Consider the following 15787-nt stretch of genomic DNA (forward strand, 5'->3'; position numbering starts at 1 on the left):
TACAATGATATGCCGGCAAATCTAGTGGTAAATTTGCCATTGTTGTTCGAGGCTTGGTAGGAAGAAAATTGTTGCGGTCAGAAAATCTGGTGTTATTTCTGTTGAAAAAGTTTCTGCCGTAATATTGCGAGTTGTTGATCGGTACATGATGAGCCAAAGCTTGAAAGAAAACATTAGGCGGGAAGGCAAGATATCTTGCTGGCAGTAAAGTGGAGCTGAAGGGCAGAATAATGGGCTAAATTTCAGTAATCTACCCGCTTTGGTTTGAAGGCGCTGTAAGTTATCTGAAGGTGTATATGTGTTACCCCAGGAAGATAAGCAGTAGGAGAGATGACTATGTATATGAGCATAATACAGTGGTACGATGATATGGGGTCGAGAATTGTGGCGGGTTTTGAAAATTGTATGAATGCCAAAGAAAATTTCTTTAGCAAGATGGGAGAATGCAGATCAAATTTCATATCTTGATCTGGAACTACACTGAAAAAAGTGGCTTTGTCCGTAGGCAGTAGAGCGTGATCGTTAAGACGCAGCGATGGCGATCCGGGAAGCGCAGTCTGAGGTGAATAAAAAATAACGAACTTTTGTTTTGCAGGATTAATATGTGGAAGGTTAATTTTGCACTACAAAATTGTTATTGGGATCAGCGTTAAGGTTTTGTTCTAATATGGGCAGTTTTTTCAAATGTGAAAATAAGAAAAAGTAACGGGCCCAGAATAGATCCTTGAGAAACTCCCATGGTTATGGACTTCGCAGATGACATGTTACTATTTACTTGAACAATTTGGGACCACTTGGAGAGATAGTTTGGAAGGTGGACCACGAATTCCTAAGCATGATAGTTTGAGCAGATGGATTCAGTGATTAATTGTATCAAAGCTTTGGTTAGATCTATAGATACTGCTCCAACGATAAGACCGTCGTCATTGGCATCCTTAATTTTGTCAGTAGAAGACAAGAGAGCAAGCTTAATGAAGGTTCCTTGATGGAAACCAAATTGGTGAGGTGAATGTAAGTTGTGCCCGTCCCATCCTTTGCGTCAATTTCCAGTTATGCATGTTTTATTCCTGTATATATCGCGTATATGCTGAAATGCTGGGCAACCTCAGTTTTTCAAAGGCAGTCAGGTTCATTAATGGAGTTTTTTGACATCGTTTGATTACCTTCCACCATCTGCTGTAACTCAAATTACAATATGTATCTAGCTACTTATTATCTGTGTTGCTTAGTGATATAAGCTGTGTACATTTCTATTTATTTGCTTATCGAAGTTTATTTTCATGAGAGGTCCCACCGTCGCTCTTGTAGTACCATGGGACTTCTCGCTCTATGTGCTTAAAACTTTGTTTTGGATTCTCTAATAAACTCAACTTCAACTTCACAACAGTCAATATATCCAAAAATCTTTTCTCAGGCCTTTTCCAGTTTTCTGCACTTTATTTATTTTATTTATTTCTTTGAAATACCCTAAAGGCCCAATAGGGCATTACATAGGGGGGGATCTGGAAGCAAATCAGGGTAGAACAAAAACATGATAACAGATGATGTTATGGTGGTATGTGAGAGAAGTATATAAGTAGTCATAGTAATCTTTATACAAAACTAGGAAAAATTAGTCGGGCAAGCAATATTTCAACATAATAAGAGAACTGTAAAAAGATAAAAATGTGCAGCGATTTCAGCAAAAGGGAAAAACATGCACATCGCGCATGACAGACGCTACAAAGCTGACCATGAATACAGAAACTAAAACCAGAAAAAAAAAATAATAAATGAAACATTTGAGATCTCACCGACTCAGAAACACAGATTACATCGAAAGAATCAAGGAAAGGGAGCTCTATACAGGGAACGACAAAACCGCGCAAATTGACTACGATGCGTCTGAAGAAGCTAGCAATGCTGCTTGAAACTCTGATAAATCAGTCAAAACAGCGATATTTGACGCAAACTGATTCCATTCATTTATTGCTAAAGAGAGTGGTGAATATTGGTATTTTTTTGTTCGTGCGAACAGTGGGAGGATTTTGTTCGCATGGTCAAGCCGGGATGAGACGTGAGGAGCAGGAAGAAGATGGGAGCAAGCAAATTTCGAATTGCTATAGTATAATGTGTGAAGAAATCATAATCTCGCAAACTTCCTTCTGAAAGCGAGCGATGGTAGGTTTAAAACTTCTTTAATTGATGATACGCTCTGAAACCTTGAGTAGGCTGATGTAATGAATCTTGCTGCTTTATTCTGGACGGATTCAAAAAGATTCGAAAGGGAGTCCTGGGCCCGCTTGCACAAAACAATCTTAAGACTGTCTTAGCTAAGTCCAGACTTAACTGGAGTCTAAAGAATAGGCCACTAGCATGGCCGCTTAACACTGGAGTCAAGACTGGGCTTCAGTCCTGACTTGAATAAGTCGCTTGTATGATTACGACTCTAGTGCTGTCTTGGTTAAAACACAAGGACGCCAGGTGTCTAACTAGAGAAATTAGGGAAATACAGGGATACGCTGGCACTGTCCCTGCTATAAGATGTACACATTTCGTCAATTTTGCGTTGTGTAAAATCCGTGCCATTGCTTTTTGCGGCTTAAGATTGTGTTACGAGGAAAAATGCCCCAAGTGAATGCTGAGGCCGTTCTGGGAAGCCACTCTGGTGAACATGAACCCGAAGCGTTCGACGTTCGCAACACGAGCCGTCTTAAATAAGCTTGGTCTTTCTAAAGACACCATTTAAGTCTGGACTTAGCTCGGACTTTATCGTGCAAGCCGGCCCTGGTGAGGATGCCATATGACGGAAGCGTATTCTAAGGTTGGCCTTATCAGTGTAGTGTAAGCTTGATGTCTTGTGTTAGAATTTGCGAAGTGTAAACGGCGCCTTGGTTTTCCTTGGCAGTCTTAAACACTCTGTGGTAGCAGAAGACAAACTTCACCAAAAAGATTTTTTTTAATGCTCAGGAAGGCAAAACCATCTCTATCAAGTGTTTATGCCAGTGCCTTAGAATATTTCGCAGTTCCCTCGCAACTAAAGGTGATCTCCAAGAAATGTTTACTTTTGTTCGCTCTACAAGCCAAAGTATAAACTTTCAAAGCTTCACATTTTTGTTGTTCATCTTGTTCATCTCTTATTCACATTGATCAAGACCGGAACCTTGTGATCTAGCATATGTAACGTAATATTTTATACCTGTGCTTCTTACCACACTTTTGATGTCTTAAATCTGCATTACAAGCCTTGATAATCACCGACTAACCCTGCCGCTTCCTATTTATATGGTTGCATGCAAAGGTGTGCAGGATAATAAATAAAGGAAAAAAATGTAGGCACGAAAGGCTCACCTCGGCTGACATATATTATTTATGCTGCCCTATTTGTCAGGAGCGGAAAGACATGATGCGGCTCGTTAACCAAGTTTCGCGATCACGCCTGCATCGCTTGGGAGCAGTGCTTCTGATTAGATCGAGGTTCCAAAGTTCTGGGTAGGATCGACTCTCATCCTAAACTGTAGCGCAAGTTGCACCTCTTTCAATTCGGCCATGTCACATCATCTCGTGACGTCAACACAACCCGCCAACCAATCAGCGTCCGGCCTTGTCACCTGCCAACTACCAACTGCCGTAGAAATGCTCGTGAGGAGGACCGAAAGTACGGGCAAACACTTTTCGCTGGCGTGGAAGCCCTGTAGTGCCAACGCACTAAAAGAAAAAGAGCGATACAAAATCAGCACGACGCATGCCCTATTTTGGAAAGCGAGTAAAGCCCATTGGTCCCCCTGAACGTCTGGGGTATTCGCTGCCCAGCAGAAATTACCATAAGCTGAGCTATGATGGCTATGTACACTCAAATGGGCGCGGCACGTAGCAGTTCAACATTTGCTGCTCGCGTTTTTCCGGCCGCTTCTGTCGAGTCTGGCGTCGCCGCGCATTCTCTAGCTGTTCGAATGTCCTCCCGACACAATACATGTCGCTGGTGCCGGCGTCACTGACAGGGCCGCGCGGTCGCGCAGTACTCTCCTTTATGTCACTAACTCGTGAGAGACAGGTGCCAGCCAGAACGGGGAAGTACATCGAGTCAAACAGGTGTAAGGCCTGGTATGCAGCCAAGCAATGACACTCGTGGCTGGCATTCCTGTGGAAGCTAACGCCTTGTAACAGAAAAAAAAAATCACAAGGGCAATCATCGCTACTTTCTGGATTCAAGCAAAGAGCACCGAAACAAGCTCTAAAACGCGCACGTAAGGCGCATTAACCGTTTGTTTCTTTTAACACTGATTATACATCTGCGGCAAAGCGACAAATATGTAGAAATGTACATGTCATGCACAGTTCTCGATTCACGACTCGCAAGAACACACGCAATCTTCTCTGCAGTATGTTATTGTAAAGGTTTTTGATGTCTACTGCATTGCAGCTCTGTACCGTGCTCTTTACCATATTATGTTATTTTCTCCAACTTAGCCGTGGCCATAATCGGCGGTGTACATGTGAACAATAAACAAGCGAAGGCCTTATACAGAAAGAACAATTATTCGCGTAATGTGACATAGTTGTGACGAAAGACAGCTAAATGTTTTCAAGAAGAAACAATTCATTGAGCTGATATGCACCCTCAGAGAAACGTACAGTTGGTAGCCGCAATAGCAGAAAAGTGATTAATTGGCGATCGTCGAAGAGAGGTTGCATGGGCCTCACGGCCGGGCTCAATTTAAACTTTGCAACACACCTTTCGAAGTAAGATGCCAAAAGCAGCTGAAATCAGGTCCCACATCACGTCACGGAGTGACGAAGCTGTGTGCCGGTGGATTCGACTTAGCCGCAGCCACCCCTGGAGAGACACACGTTCTCCGTTTGCCAAAAGATCATACCGAATGATGTCCAAAGTGTCAAAATGTCTCTCGGAAACAGGTATGTTTTGGGAATCAGATAAGAAATCACAAATTTCTTTTCGGGGGATGGCGCGTCCACGTTTCCATCGTAATTTGATGTCAGACTAAAGGAAATAAAAAAGCGACAAATTTCCATCGTTGCTCCTGCAGCCGTATCGGCAGCTCTTCAGACAACAAGTTGATGGGATCGTTTACAGAACGCAATAGATTTACAAAGACACAGTCAGGCATCAGGGAAAACAGCGCAAAAGAAAATTCCACAATCGCACTTCGCAATACATCCGTTTCTATGCATTAGACGGCCGCCCGCTCTGCCGTACCTTCAAACACGCCCCCTGATTGATCCCAGCGCCACTGTGCGGTCGCATTGGGGAACGTAACAATATATCCGGTAGAGTGACAAGGACGTTTGACGACCATGATGTGGTACTGAAGGACTGGTGAAGACGAGTCCGAGAGCGTACAACTGTACGAAACCGAGCTCCATGGCCTCGCGACGGTGGAATGCAGCCAAATAGTACAACAAGTTCATGAGGAAGGATATAGTGTCCTGTCAGACTCACAGCGCTCGGCCTCGGGAAGATACAGTGGCAACGAGAGACACGACGAACGTCGGATCAGGAAAGGAACAATGAAAATAACAACTACTGATGAACTCGTTTAGGGCGTTCTGCTGTGCAAGTTGGTCTGACATGATTCAAGCAACCGAGACCAAGACAGGTATGAAAACAAGTCGTGGTCATCGAACTTTGTGATATCACTGTACCTCATGACAAGAACAAGTTGACGGGAGCTGCCAACTTATTTAGTTCTTTGAACCCAAAGCCTTTGAACCCCAAGTTAGACGTTTTGCTCCAACGCTACACAGGCGCATCCGTAAGGCTTGTTTAAAGGGGGTATTTATATCCATGACATATCTGCACCCCGCTGGTGGTCTTTCACATAATGTCGCAGTTTAAAACTATATGCTAATGAGTATGTGCGATCTTATAGAGGCACGCATTATGGGATGAGTAGCTAGTGATTATAAAAGCATTTCACAGGAACGAGGACTCGCAAAGGGACCCGCAGAAACCGATACAAATGTAAACCAAGCTAACCAAAATTAAAAAATTTCAAGATGCTGTAGTTCACCTAAGTCTCATTTAGCATGTAAACTGGGCAACATTTTTTGTTTCAGTATAAGTAGACATGAGGTGATTACTGTGGCCCACGTGATGTCTATCACCCGTTAATTATATTTATTAACGATCATTTGTGGTCACACTTCGAGACACAGGGGGGGGGGGGGGGGTATAGCTATTCTGGTCTCATAGGAGATGCCTGAGTTTGTGTGACAAGCTCAGCCAGAACTCAGCGACCCGCAGTGACAGAAGGGGGTGGCCGTTTGGTGTTTGGCTTTTGCTGCTTCAAGCCACAGAAAGGATAAGCATGGTAACAAAAAAAAAAAATATACAGCAAGAGACGATACAGGCGAAATCACACTAATACCGGGAATACATGCGCGAGATTCACAACAGGTAATGGAAACATTCAACCAAAAGAGGCCCTAATACGAACAGATGTTTAATCACATTTTACATTACACGCGAGAGTCAGAGGAAACAATCACCAAATTGTTCACCGGTTCACTGTCGCAGAGAGTCCCGCTTAGGCTGTCCCGTAGACTGGCGTTGCTCCCTTGCAGCTCTGTGTCTGATCGAACAGCGGGTTGACTCCGAGAGCGGAGGAGATGCACTTGACTCAACTGCAATACTAGATGATTACCGAGGCGATGGTACCTTGATTTATAGGCTGTCATACCGCGCTAGGGCAGGCGTACATACATGTAACGTTGGTAGTAGAATTGTACTCTCTTTCCGCTGAGAAGTGCATAGTTATTGGTTAGGTGGGGTGAAACCTTCTGGGGAGTTCCAGCGACGTCTCTGCAGGGTGGCCGCCGCCGTTTCCGGGCAAGGTGGAGAGGGTGACGTCAATGGATGGATAAAACTTTATTTGAGCAAAGGAGTTTGGGACTCGCAAACGCGCTCTCCGTGTCCCAAGAGAGGCATCTCCAAGGTTCTCGAAGTGCCCATGAGGCTCGGCGCGGGCGCTTAATAACGTCAGCTTAATAACGATGCGTCCATTTTCGTGACAATGTCCTTTTGTCCCCGGCCATAAAAACAGCAATGAACGTGTTCTGCGCCCGCTGTGGCCACTTTATTCTTTCAAAACATACTGTTGGCTCGAATAATTTGAAGTCCATGGATTTAATGTAAATTGCACGGTTCCCCGTATGTGCGCAGTCCGTTGACCGCTGTCGCGTCAAATCCTTAACGGGGAGTTTAAGCGTATCCATAATTTTTGCTTGCACGAGTCATCGCGAAGGTCGGTTAACAAACTACTTCGCTTAAACGGTAGCATGGTGTAAGCTATCTAGTCCATTGCTTTCAGGACTACCTAAAATTTATAAATCGTCAATTTGCTCAAGCTAGTAAGTTAAAATGTCGACTAATTAATGATTGTTAGCGAATAAATATTGGGGAATGAAACAATACTGCACAAGGGACCAAGCGAATGTAAACAACTCTAAGTAAGATCGGAACTGGGACACTTCGCCTTTTAGTGCATACCACTACTGTTTCCACGCTGTCTAAAGACAGTTGTGTGTCTGTGTCTCTCTGTGTCTGCTTATTTCGATGCATCTGTCTGCTCGGTCATGGCCACTTTTCTAACCGCTAGGCGGTATTTGACAGGTAACATGGCTGGACGCCGATTGGCCGGCGGGTTGAATGACTTCACGAGAGCACACGTAATAGACAAATTGGCAGGGCCTGCCAACCTGGGCTTCAAAATTTTGAAATAAGAATTGAACCGATAGGACATTTAGAGCATCAAGTCAGAAACACTGCTCCTAAGCCGTGCAGACACGTTTTGTTAAAGTGAGGCTTACTGTGTCGCTCCTACATCTTGGGAAGCATGCATCATATGGCATGTCAGTGGTGGTAAGCCAGGTGAAATCAATCCATACGATGAAAAGTTGTACTGCACCATGACAAAGCAGCGCTAACTGTGCTAGCTATCGATAATTAATGATATGCCCAAGCTATACCAATCGGTAATCGTTTCATTTGATTTCATTTATTAATACTGTCAGCCACCATAAGGGGCTGTAACAGGAGTGGAAAATACAAAACAAAAAATGAGCAATATAGAAGACGATGAAAATCAATAGTAAATTAAAAATTGTCTCTGAATACACACACAACCAAAACAAAAATGAATTACACAGGAATCAGAACAACAGCCATCCTACCCAACAGCAATAGAACCTCATCACCCTGTGGTAGAGCCATCGACGAAATTTTCTAAATGGCGTACAAATTCAGATAATGATGATGATCGAACAGCAGAATCTGGAAGAGAGTTCCAGTCCTTACAAGTTCGCGGGAAATAACTAAACTTGAAGCAATTATTTTTTATAGCCGGCAATGGAATGAACCTACTATGACGATGCCTTAAGTTTTGATCTCAAAATAGTCTGATTTATTAATTTTTAGGTAATTATTGATAATGAGGTAAACAGTTTTTAGTCTTTCATACCTGGTTCTGCTTTCTAACATTGGTAGTTGGGCTTGTTGGCAGAGGTCTGTTGAAGAATGGTTACGGCGGTATTTATTATATATAAACCTTGCAGCGAGCCACTGAATCCTATCTAGCTTGTGAATGTTAGTTGCTGTCATCCTACCGATGTTTCGGAAAAACATTTCAGGTACATCTGTGGGGTCTGTGCAGCTGGATTGCACAGTAGCCAGGACATCATGAACAGAATAGAGCTTAATGATTACACGATTAATTACCTAGAACAAACTAATCAGCTGTTTAATTTGTACTATGGGGCGGTACTACAAAAATTTATGGTATCCACATGAAAAGGAGTCTAGTTTTTAAAAGTTAATTATTGGCAACTTGATTCGAAGCTTCAAATGTCAAAAACATTCATTTTGAGTCTCGTTTAGTTAGCGTTGCTGAATTACATGTTTATAAAATAATAATAATTAGTGGACAGGAAAAGAAATGAGCAGTATCTGTCATACTTTTTTCAGTAACTTAGTTTATTGCCTCAGGACATAAAGAATATGTAGAAAGAAACTTAAAATGGGTATTAAATGAAAGAAGAAAAGGTTGGCTGTTCTAATAAAGTTCCACTTGTTCACTTGCGCGCGGTCAGATGTTCGCTTGTTCTGTGGACATCTGACCGCTCCGTAAGGGAAGGGAGGAAGGTGGGACTGAACGTGGAAAGAGAAAAAGAGAAGCCATAGTGGAGGGCTTAGTTTGGTTTGGTTTGTGGGGTTTAACGTCCCAAAGCGGCTCAGACTATGAGAGACGCCATAGTGGAGGACTCCGGAAATTTCGACCACCAGGGGTTCTTTAACGTGCATTGACATCGTCCGGAGTAATTTCGACAACCTGGGGATCTATAACGTGCACTAACATCGCACGACACAGGGACGCCTCTCCGTTTCTCCTCCCATCGAACCGCAGCTGCCGGTGGCCAGGATCGAACCCGGGTACTCCAGCACGGTAGTCCGGCATCTCAACCACAGCGCCATCGCGGCGGGGATTTATAAAATCGCACTGCTAGAACTTTGTATCAAATGTGGACGCTGTTTGCGTATTTTATGGCGGCGAAGTTAACTTGATTTTGGCGGCAATAAAACACTCAGCAAGACCAATTCACAACTATGCAATGCCGGAAAGCTAACTCGAAGAGCTTCCAAATGCTCATTCTTTGCTACCGATATTGCAAACTGCATCGCCGATTAATCGCCAAGTCAGTTTAGGTGTCGGCCTGTCTTCAATTGCACAGTTTAAAGTTTACCGTAGTTTAAAAACAAAACTAAAATTAGGCGGACACTGAAGCAGCGTCCTTAATTGTATTATGCCGGACAGGGCTAGTTGCATCTTGTCGGTGGCTCAGTTTGAGGATCGATGTTCCGTACATGCACTTTGCTACTTGTTTGATCAATAGTCCCTAAATAAACTGCCGCGGTGGCGCAGTGGTTAGGGCTCGACTACTATACCCAAGGACGTGGGATCGAATCCCGACCACGGCGCCTGCTTTTTGATGAAAGGGAAAAGTAAGGCGTCCGTGTGCTTTGCAATGTCAGTGCAGGTTGAAAAACCCTAGGTGGTCGAAATTCCTGGAGCCCTTCACTAGAGCGCCTTTCATACTCCGAGTCGCTTTGGGACGTTAAACCGCAGAAATTAAGTCAAACCAAATCAAACCAGTGCTTAAATTTTACCCTTCAATATCTCACACTTAGTCATTAAAGCACATTTGTATGCTACTACACTATGTAAACCAATAATCCAGTTTGGGCGAGTTGGTGCGTTTGGAATAAGGTACGTGCATGCGCGAAAAAGACGCAAAAAAGCAAATAAACACATACGATATGTACAGAGAGCATCGGAGCAGATAGAACAGAGCCCAGTGTAGGAGAAATATGTTAAATATATTTTTACGGTGCGCAATATCGAGATGACGACGACGCGCTGGTGTGGTTTTGTGAAGACGACGCTCAGGCTAAGATGGGTTCGTTCTGGTGGTGTGTGCTTCTGACAGTTAACTGGCGTTTACCGCTGTGTACGTTTCCTTTAACATTTGGTGGGGTGCTCGATATTGCGCACCGTAACAATATGCAGCCTTTGTGAAAGGTTTATAACCCAGATGGCTTGCTTTTAATCCGTATATTCATCATCATCCTCAGCCTGACTATACCCACTGCAGGGCAAAGGCCTCTCCCATAGTCCTCCAATTAACCCGGTCCTGTGCGAGCTGCATCCACCTGACCCCTGCGAACTTCTTAACCTCATCCGCACACCTAATTTTCTTCCGCCCCCTGCTACGCTTTCCTTCCCCTGGAATCCAGTTTGTCGCCCTAAGCGACCATCGGTTATCCTTTCTTCGCGCTACATGTCCTGCCCATGCCCATTTCTTTCTTCTTAATTATCCCACCCTCTCCTAGTTATAGAAGAGAGTAGGAGGAAAAATCTTCTTACCTTAAGCAAGTTTCGAAACCTGGGAATGCATTACGAGTCACATAGTACGGCTCAGAAGTAGACCCCTTTGGCTCTTAACTTTTGACAAAGGGTGTACATTATGTCAAAAGCATCTGATAAAAATATATAGCCCCGCTCTAACCAAGCCGAACGATCGTGTCTGCATGGCCTAGGAGAGCGTGCTTTTCGGAGGGTCTTTATTCCCCTCACTCTCGAATATCAGTTGAGATGCTGTTTAATTAATGTCTGGCGAACGGATACGTAGATGAATCACCTCACGTCGACGCAGCAAAGAACATGAGAGTGAAAAAAAAAAGAACTATCATTATTGTAAAATTCTATTTACAGTTTGAAACTCAGTAGTCGTGGGCTGCGGGTTATTTATTTAGGCCACGTCGGGTGCGCTGACATCGCACAGCATGCGGGCGCTTCTACAGTTCGCCCTCATCGAAACTCCCCGACATTGACTTTATCCCGCGAGCTTGCGTCAACAGCGGAACTCCAAAGTCACCCAGCCACCATCCCTGGTGAATGCACTAAAGAATTACATGGAATGTAAAATAATTATTATGTTTTTGAAGGTGGGGATGGCCGGTCAACTTAGTAGGCAGCACAAATAATTTAATGCAATGGCACTCGTACAATGGTCGGAGCCGAGCAAAAATCTTGCTTGTGCCTCGCTGGTTGCTGTGACAACTGTATCGCAAGTCGTTTTCGAGCCGCCGAATCGACAGCATGTACAGCACACATCCCTCTGGCACCCCGCCGCGGTTATGCAGTGGTTAGGGCACCCTACTGTTGTACCCAAGGATGCGGGATCAGATTAAGGCCGCTGCGGCCGCTTTTCGATGGATGCGAAAAGCAAGGCACCGTGTGCTGTGCGATGTCGATGCAAGTTAAAGAACCCCCGTTGGCGGAAATTTCTTTGACAAATGTCTTTCTTTTTTTTTCTCTCTCTCTCTTTACGGAAATAAAGTTTTCACCACCACCACCGAAGCTCCCCACTACGTTGTGTGATAGCGTGAGCCGCTTTGGGAGGTTAAATATCTCAAACCGTACCAAACCAACCAAACTAGACAGTCCTCTGGCAGGATTGCTCTCCATATCGCCTCTCGCGCACTATTTGCTCATAGGACATCACTAACGGACTTTCGTATGGCGGCAGATATCTCCCTTTCGCATCAAAAGTTTGACACAACCGTCATTTACACACCGTACAAGGTGCTATCATGCGATATCGCTTTTCATTTAGCATGTGTCTGCTAGTCACGTGGGGGGCTAGTTTGCAATAGGGAGCGTACGAGTGCAAGGTGCCGGGAGCTGAGAACAACACGGAAACACACAAAAACACACAAAAATATAGAGCTCCTGTGTCCGTCCTTCCTTCTGTGCATTTCCCTGCGGTCCTGTTCTTTTATTTAGAGATATGGATTCGAACCGACGACATATGCATCTTCGTTTGTACGCCGTGTAAAAATACGCTTACCTTTTTCTTAAAATCTGTGCCAGTTTTACAATCCTAAACCACCAAGCAAGGCCATGTCAAATCATGCTAAACAGTACTTTCGCAAGTCTTAATCAGGTAAACCACCAAGCAGGGCCATGTCAAACATGCTAAACAGTACTTTCGCAAGTCTTAATCAGGTTAAGCCGAGTTGAATGCGGGGTGTTATTCCTAAGCTACCATGAGAAGAGCTCCATTCCTTTTTATTTCTTTGTAAAAATAAATGTCAGGACTGTTTCTGGCCAAGCTGGTCTGAAATGTTCATCCCGCGACTCGGTGCAAGCTCATGCAGCCATAATGGACTCCTTTACCACCGCGCGTGAAAATGTGTTGCGGCACCTCAAGAAACAGCTCGCAGAAAAGTACCTTCAAGAAGCAAGCAATGGTTGGTGGTGGTATATCCTCTTAAGTCACCCATTGTGTCAGCTGCATTTTCAATGAGAGCTCTCTCTTTGAAACTAGGCAATTCATGAGTGAACTTCAGTCGCTCCGAAATGCTCCTTTTAAATGGTGCTATACCGATTCAATCTGATTAGTTGATCGCAAGTAGCAATGCCATTATAAAGTTGTGTTTTATGAAGTGCTGTTCTGGCCAGAAAAATTCTTCGCCGCCTTGCAGCGTTGTCATGTCTTCTTTCATCCAACAGAACTGGCGACGAAGGTTCTGTCGACGGTGAGAGGTGTGCCGCCACTGTCCGTGCACCAACGGGACCAGGAGTGATGCCGGGCAGGACAGTATCGCTCGGGAACAAGGCAAGATTTTAAGCTGGCGTTCTGAAAGCGTGCCTTTCTATGACGCAAGAAATGGATGTCATCTAGCTGCACATATGAAGATTTGAAAGTATTGTTGAGTTTAACGAATTAGTGAAGCCATAAACTGATAGACCCGAGTTTTGCGGCTTAGCTTGTTAATCAAAGAGAGCAGATTTGCACAGGCAACTGAGGAGTCTAGATTGAAGGAAGACCCCAACACATTTGCTTTTCGGTTGTTCACAGATTTAATGTATTTGGCCAAATGTGTGGGCTACTTTGAAAACAGCAGATACAGCACAAGCCGAATTTGACAATTGTTTGTCAAGGCGAAATACTGAGTGGGTCATGAGACGATTTCTTGTCCCCATAACACGTCAAGGAAGGTTTTCGCGTGCAGTGGTACCGGAAGTTTTGTGACGTCATCATCATCATCAGCCTGACTATACCCACCGCAGGGCGAAGGCCTCTCCCATATTTCTCGACTTGACCCGGTTCTGCGCTAGCTGCATCCACTTGACCCCTGCGAACTTCTTAATCTCATCCGCCCACCTAACTTTGTGCCGCCCCCTGCTACGCTTTCCTTCCCTTGGAATCCAGTTTGTTACCCTAAGCGACCATTGGCTATCCTCTCTTCGTACCACATGTCCTGCCCATGTCCATTTCTTCTTCTTAATTTCCACTAGATTGTCGGTAACTTGAGTTATTTTTGTTTCGAAGAGTTTGCCACAAGGCATAAGTTGAGAAAGGGGGAATGGGATGCAGGAGATAGAAAGTTAAAAGAAGGAGTGAAGTCCAGTTGCGCTTATGTATTCGAGAAGGTTGGCAGTATAGCGATTGTCCATTGTCCATTTCTTATAATCACTATCGCGATTCCACCGCAGGCCCATCTTCATGATTATCCGTTGCCTAACGTGAGTCGTTGATGAACACGCCCACAACAAGTGACGCACATCGCAGACGTCAGGTGGAGTGTCACAGTGAGGGCGCCTGTCAGTCACTGGTAGATCTTTTTCCCGCCATCGATGTCGAACAGATGGGGTCAGAGCCGCCCCTGCCCGGATCCGGCGCACTGTCACCTCCTCCTGTCGAGTAAGACTACGGGGGAGAGGATGCGAACACGTAGGAATGAGAGCGCGTGTTCGCTGGCGCAGAACTTGCGAATCGGAAACGTGGGACAGGAACGGATCTGGGGGAAGAGGGGAAGGTGGTGGATCGCCTGATGTGTTTATATGCGTCATAGCATCCGCTTGAATATTATGTGGATCGCGAGCATGGTCGCGAATCTAGTGTATGCGAATAGGACATGGGTACTTTGAACAGAGCAAATGTATGGACTGTGTTATTTGGAATGTGCGTCAAACGGCCTTAAGCTGTTTAAGGGCAGTGAGAGAGTCTGTGTAAAGATGAACTGCATTGAATGTAGTAACTGGTGGAAGGGAATGTATGGCATTGTAAATTGCTTGAAGTTCCAGTGCCAGAGGGGTGCACGTATCCGCGCTATATGTCACGTGAGTGTTGAGATGCGGATGAGAGGGACTATACACAGAAGTAACTCCTCGCTCTGCAGTATGCGATGCATCGGTATATAATATGCACCCTTCAGGCAGATGTGCGGATGATACCGACGGGGAAGCAGTGGGGTGACTGTCCGTGAGCTGGCAGTACGACCATGGAGGTAGTGTCTTTAAATGATGTAGTTTTAAAGACCGTTTGCGAGCTCTGTTTGCCATCCGCTGATCAACGAGTTCAGTGAGCGTATTTAGCTGGGCATACTCCTGAAGTACTGGTATGGGTGTTAGGCGGGGAAGATATGTTATTGCACGCATAGCCTCACGATTGATGGCCTCAAGGGAGTCCCACTGTCTGCGGGTGAGACGTTGAAACTGTGCCTGGTAGATTATAACGTGAGTTATTTCTCTGACCCACTCTGCACGCTTCCTATATCTTAACGTTACCCCTACCAGTTTTCGTTCCATAGCCCACTGGGTTGTTCTCAACTTAAGTACAACTCTTTTGGTTAGCCTCCACGTTTCAGCCCCATAGACGTTTGTGACGTAAGTGTGACGTAATCGGGAGAATTTTTTTAGAGAGAGAATGTATAGTAGGATAAAACTTAAAGAAAACAGCTGTTGCCTATCTATGGGTGGCGATACGGGCGTGTGTATTGCTCCGGTGAATAGCAAACGAAGCTAGTTTTAAAACATTTGATCATATGCGAGCCAGAGGCATCGAAACTCACGACCTTACAATTTGGTTTGATACTTACCTTTTTATTTATGTAACCAGAGAAGCTTTTATTAGCGGTCTATTTTTTATCACGAAAGAACTGTGTGTTGCGGTTACTGAAGGCTTGAGTTGTGTCCGACTATAAAGGGTTCAAGTCCCAAAGTATGGTTAGAACCAAGGCTAAAGTCTATGGTTCGAACCCATGAAATTGTGTGGGCTTGAGTCCTTGAGAGCGTCGTGTGTTCAAGTTCCAGAAACGGTCGTGGGGTCGAGATTTTCAGTCGTATCATAGCTACTATAGCAACTGTGACGTCAGCCGTTGTCGAGCCGCCGAAGCGACGAGTGGTGCAAGGGCGTGCACAATAGATACTACTTAATTATGCTC

General features: G+C 44.7%; 1 protein-coding gene across 4 annotated transcripts in view; it reads left to right on the forward strand.

Annotated features, from left to right (window-relative positions):
* LOC146208822 (uncharacterized) overlaps positions 1–15787 on the forward strand; it is a 79594-nt gene that overhangs the window by 30385 nt on the left and 33422 nt on the right. For all 4 annotated transcript variants that reach the window (XM_084596189.1, XM_084596188.1, XM_084596183.1 and 1 more), the window contains exon 2: positions 13071–13176. The gene's annotated coding sequence lies outside the window, so the exon portion shown is untranslated. The remainder of the gene's footprint in view (positions 1–13070; positions 13177–15787) is intronic.

This window comes from Amblyomma maculatum, chromosome 1, assembly GCF_055883805.1.
Source record: "Amblyomma maculatum isolate TAMU_Amacu chromosome 1, ASM5588380v1, whole genome shotgun sequence".
NCBI classification, from domain to species: domain Eukaryota; kingdom Metazoa; phylum Arthropoda; class Arachnida; order Ixodida; family Ixodidae; genus Amblyomma; species Amblyomma maculatum.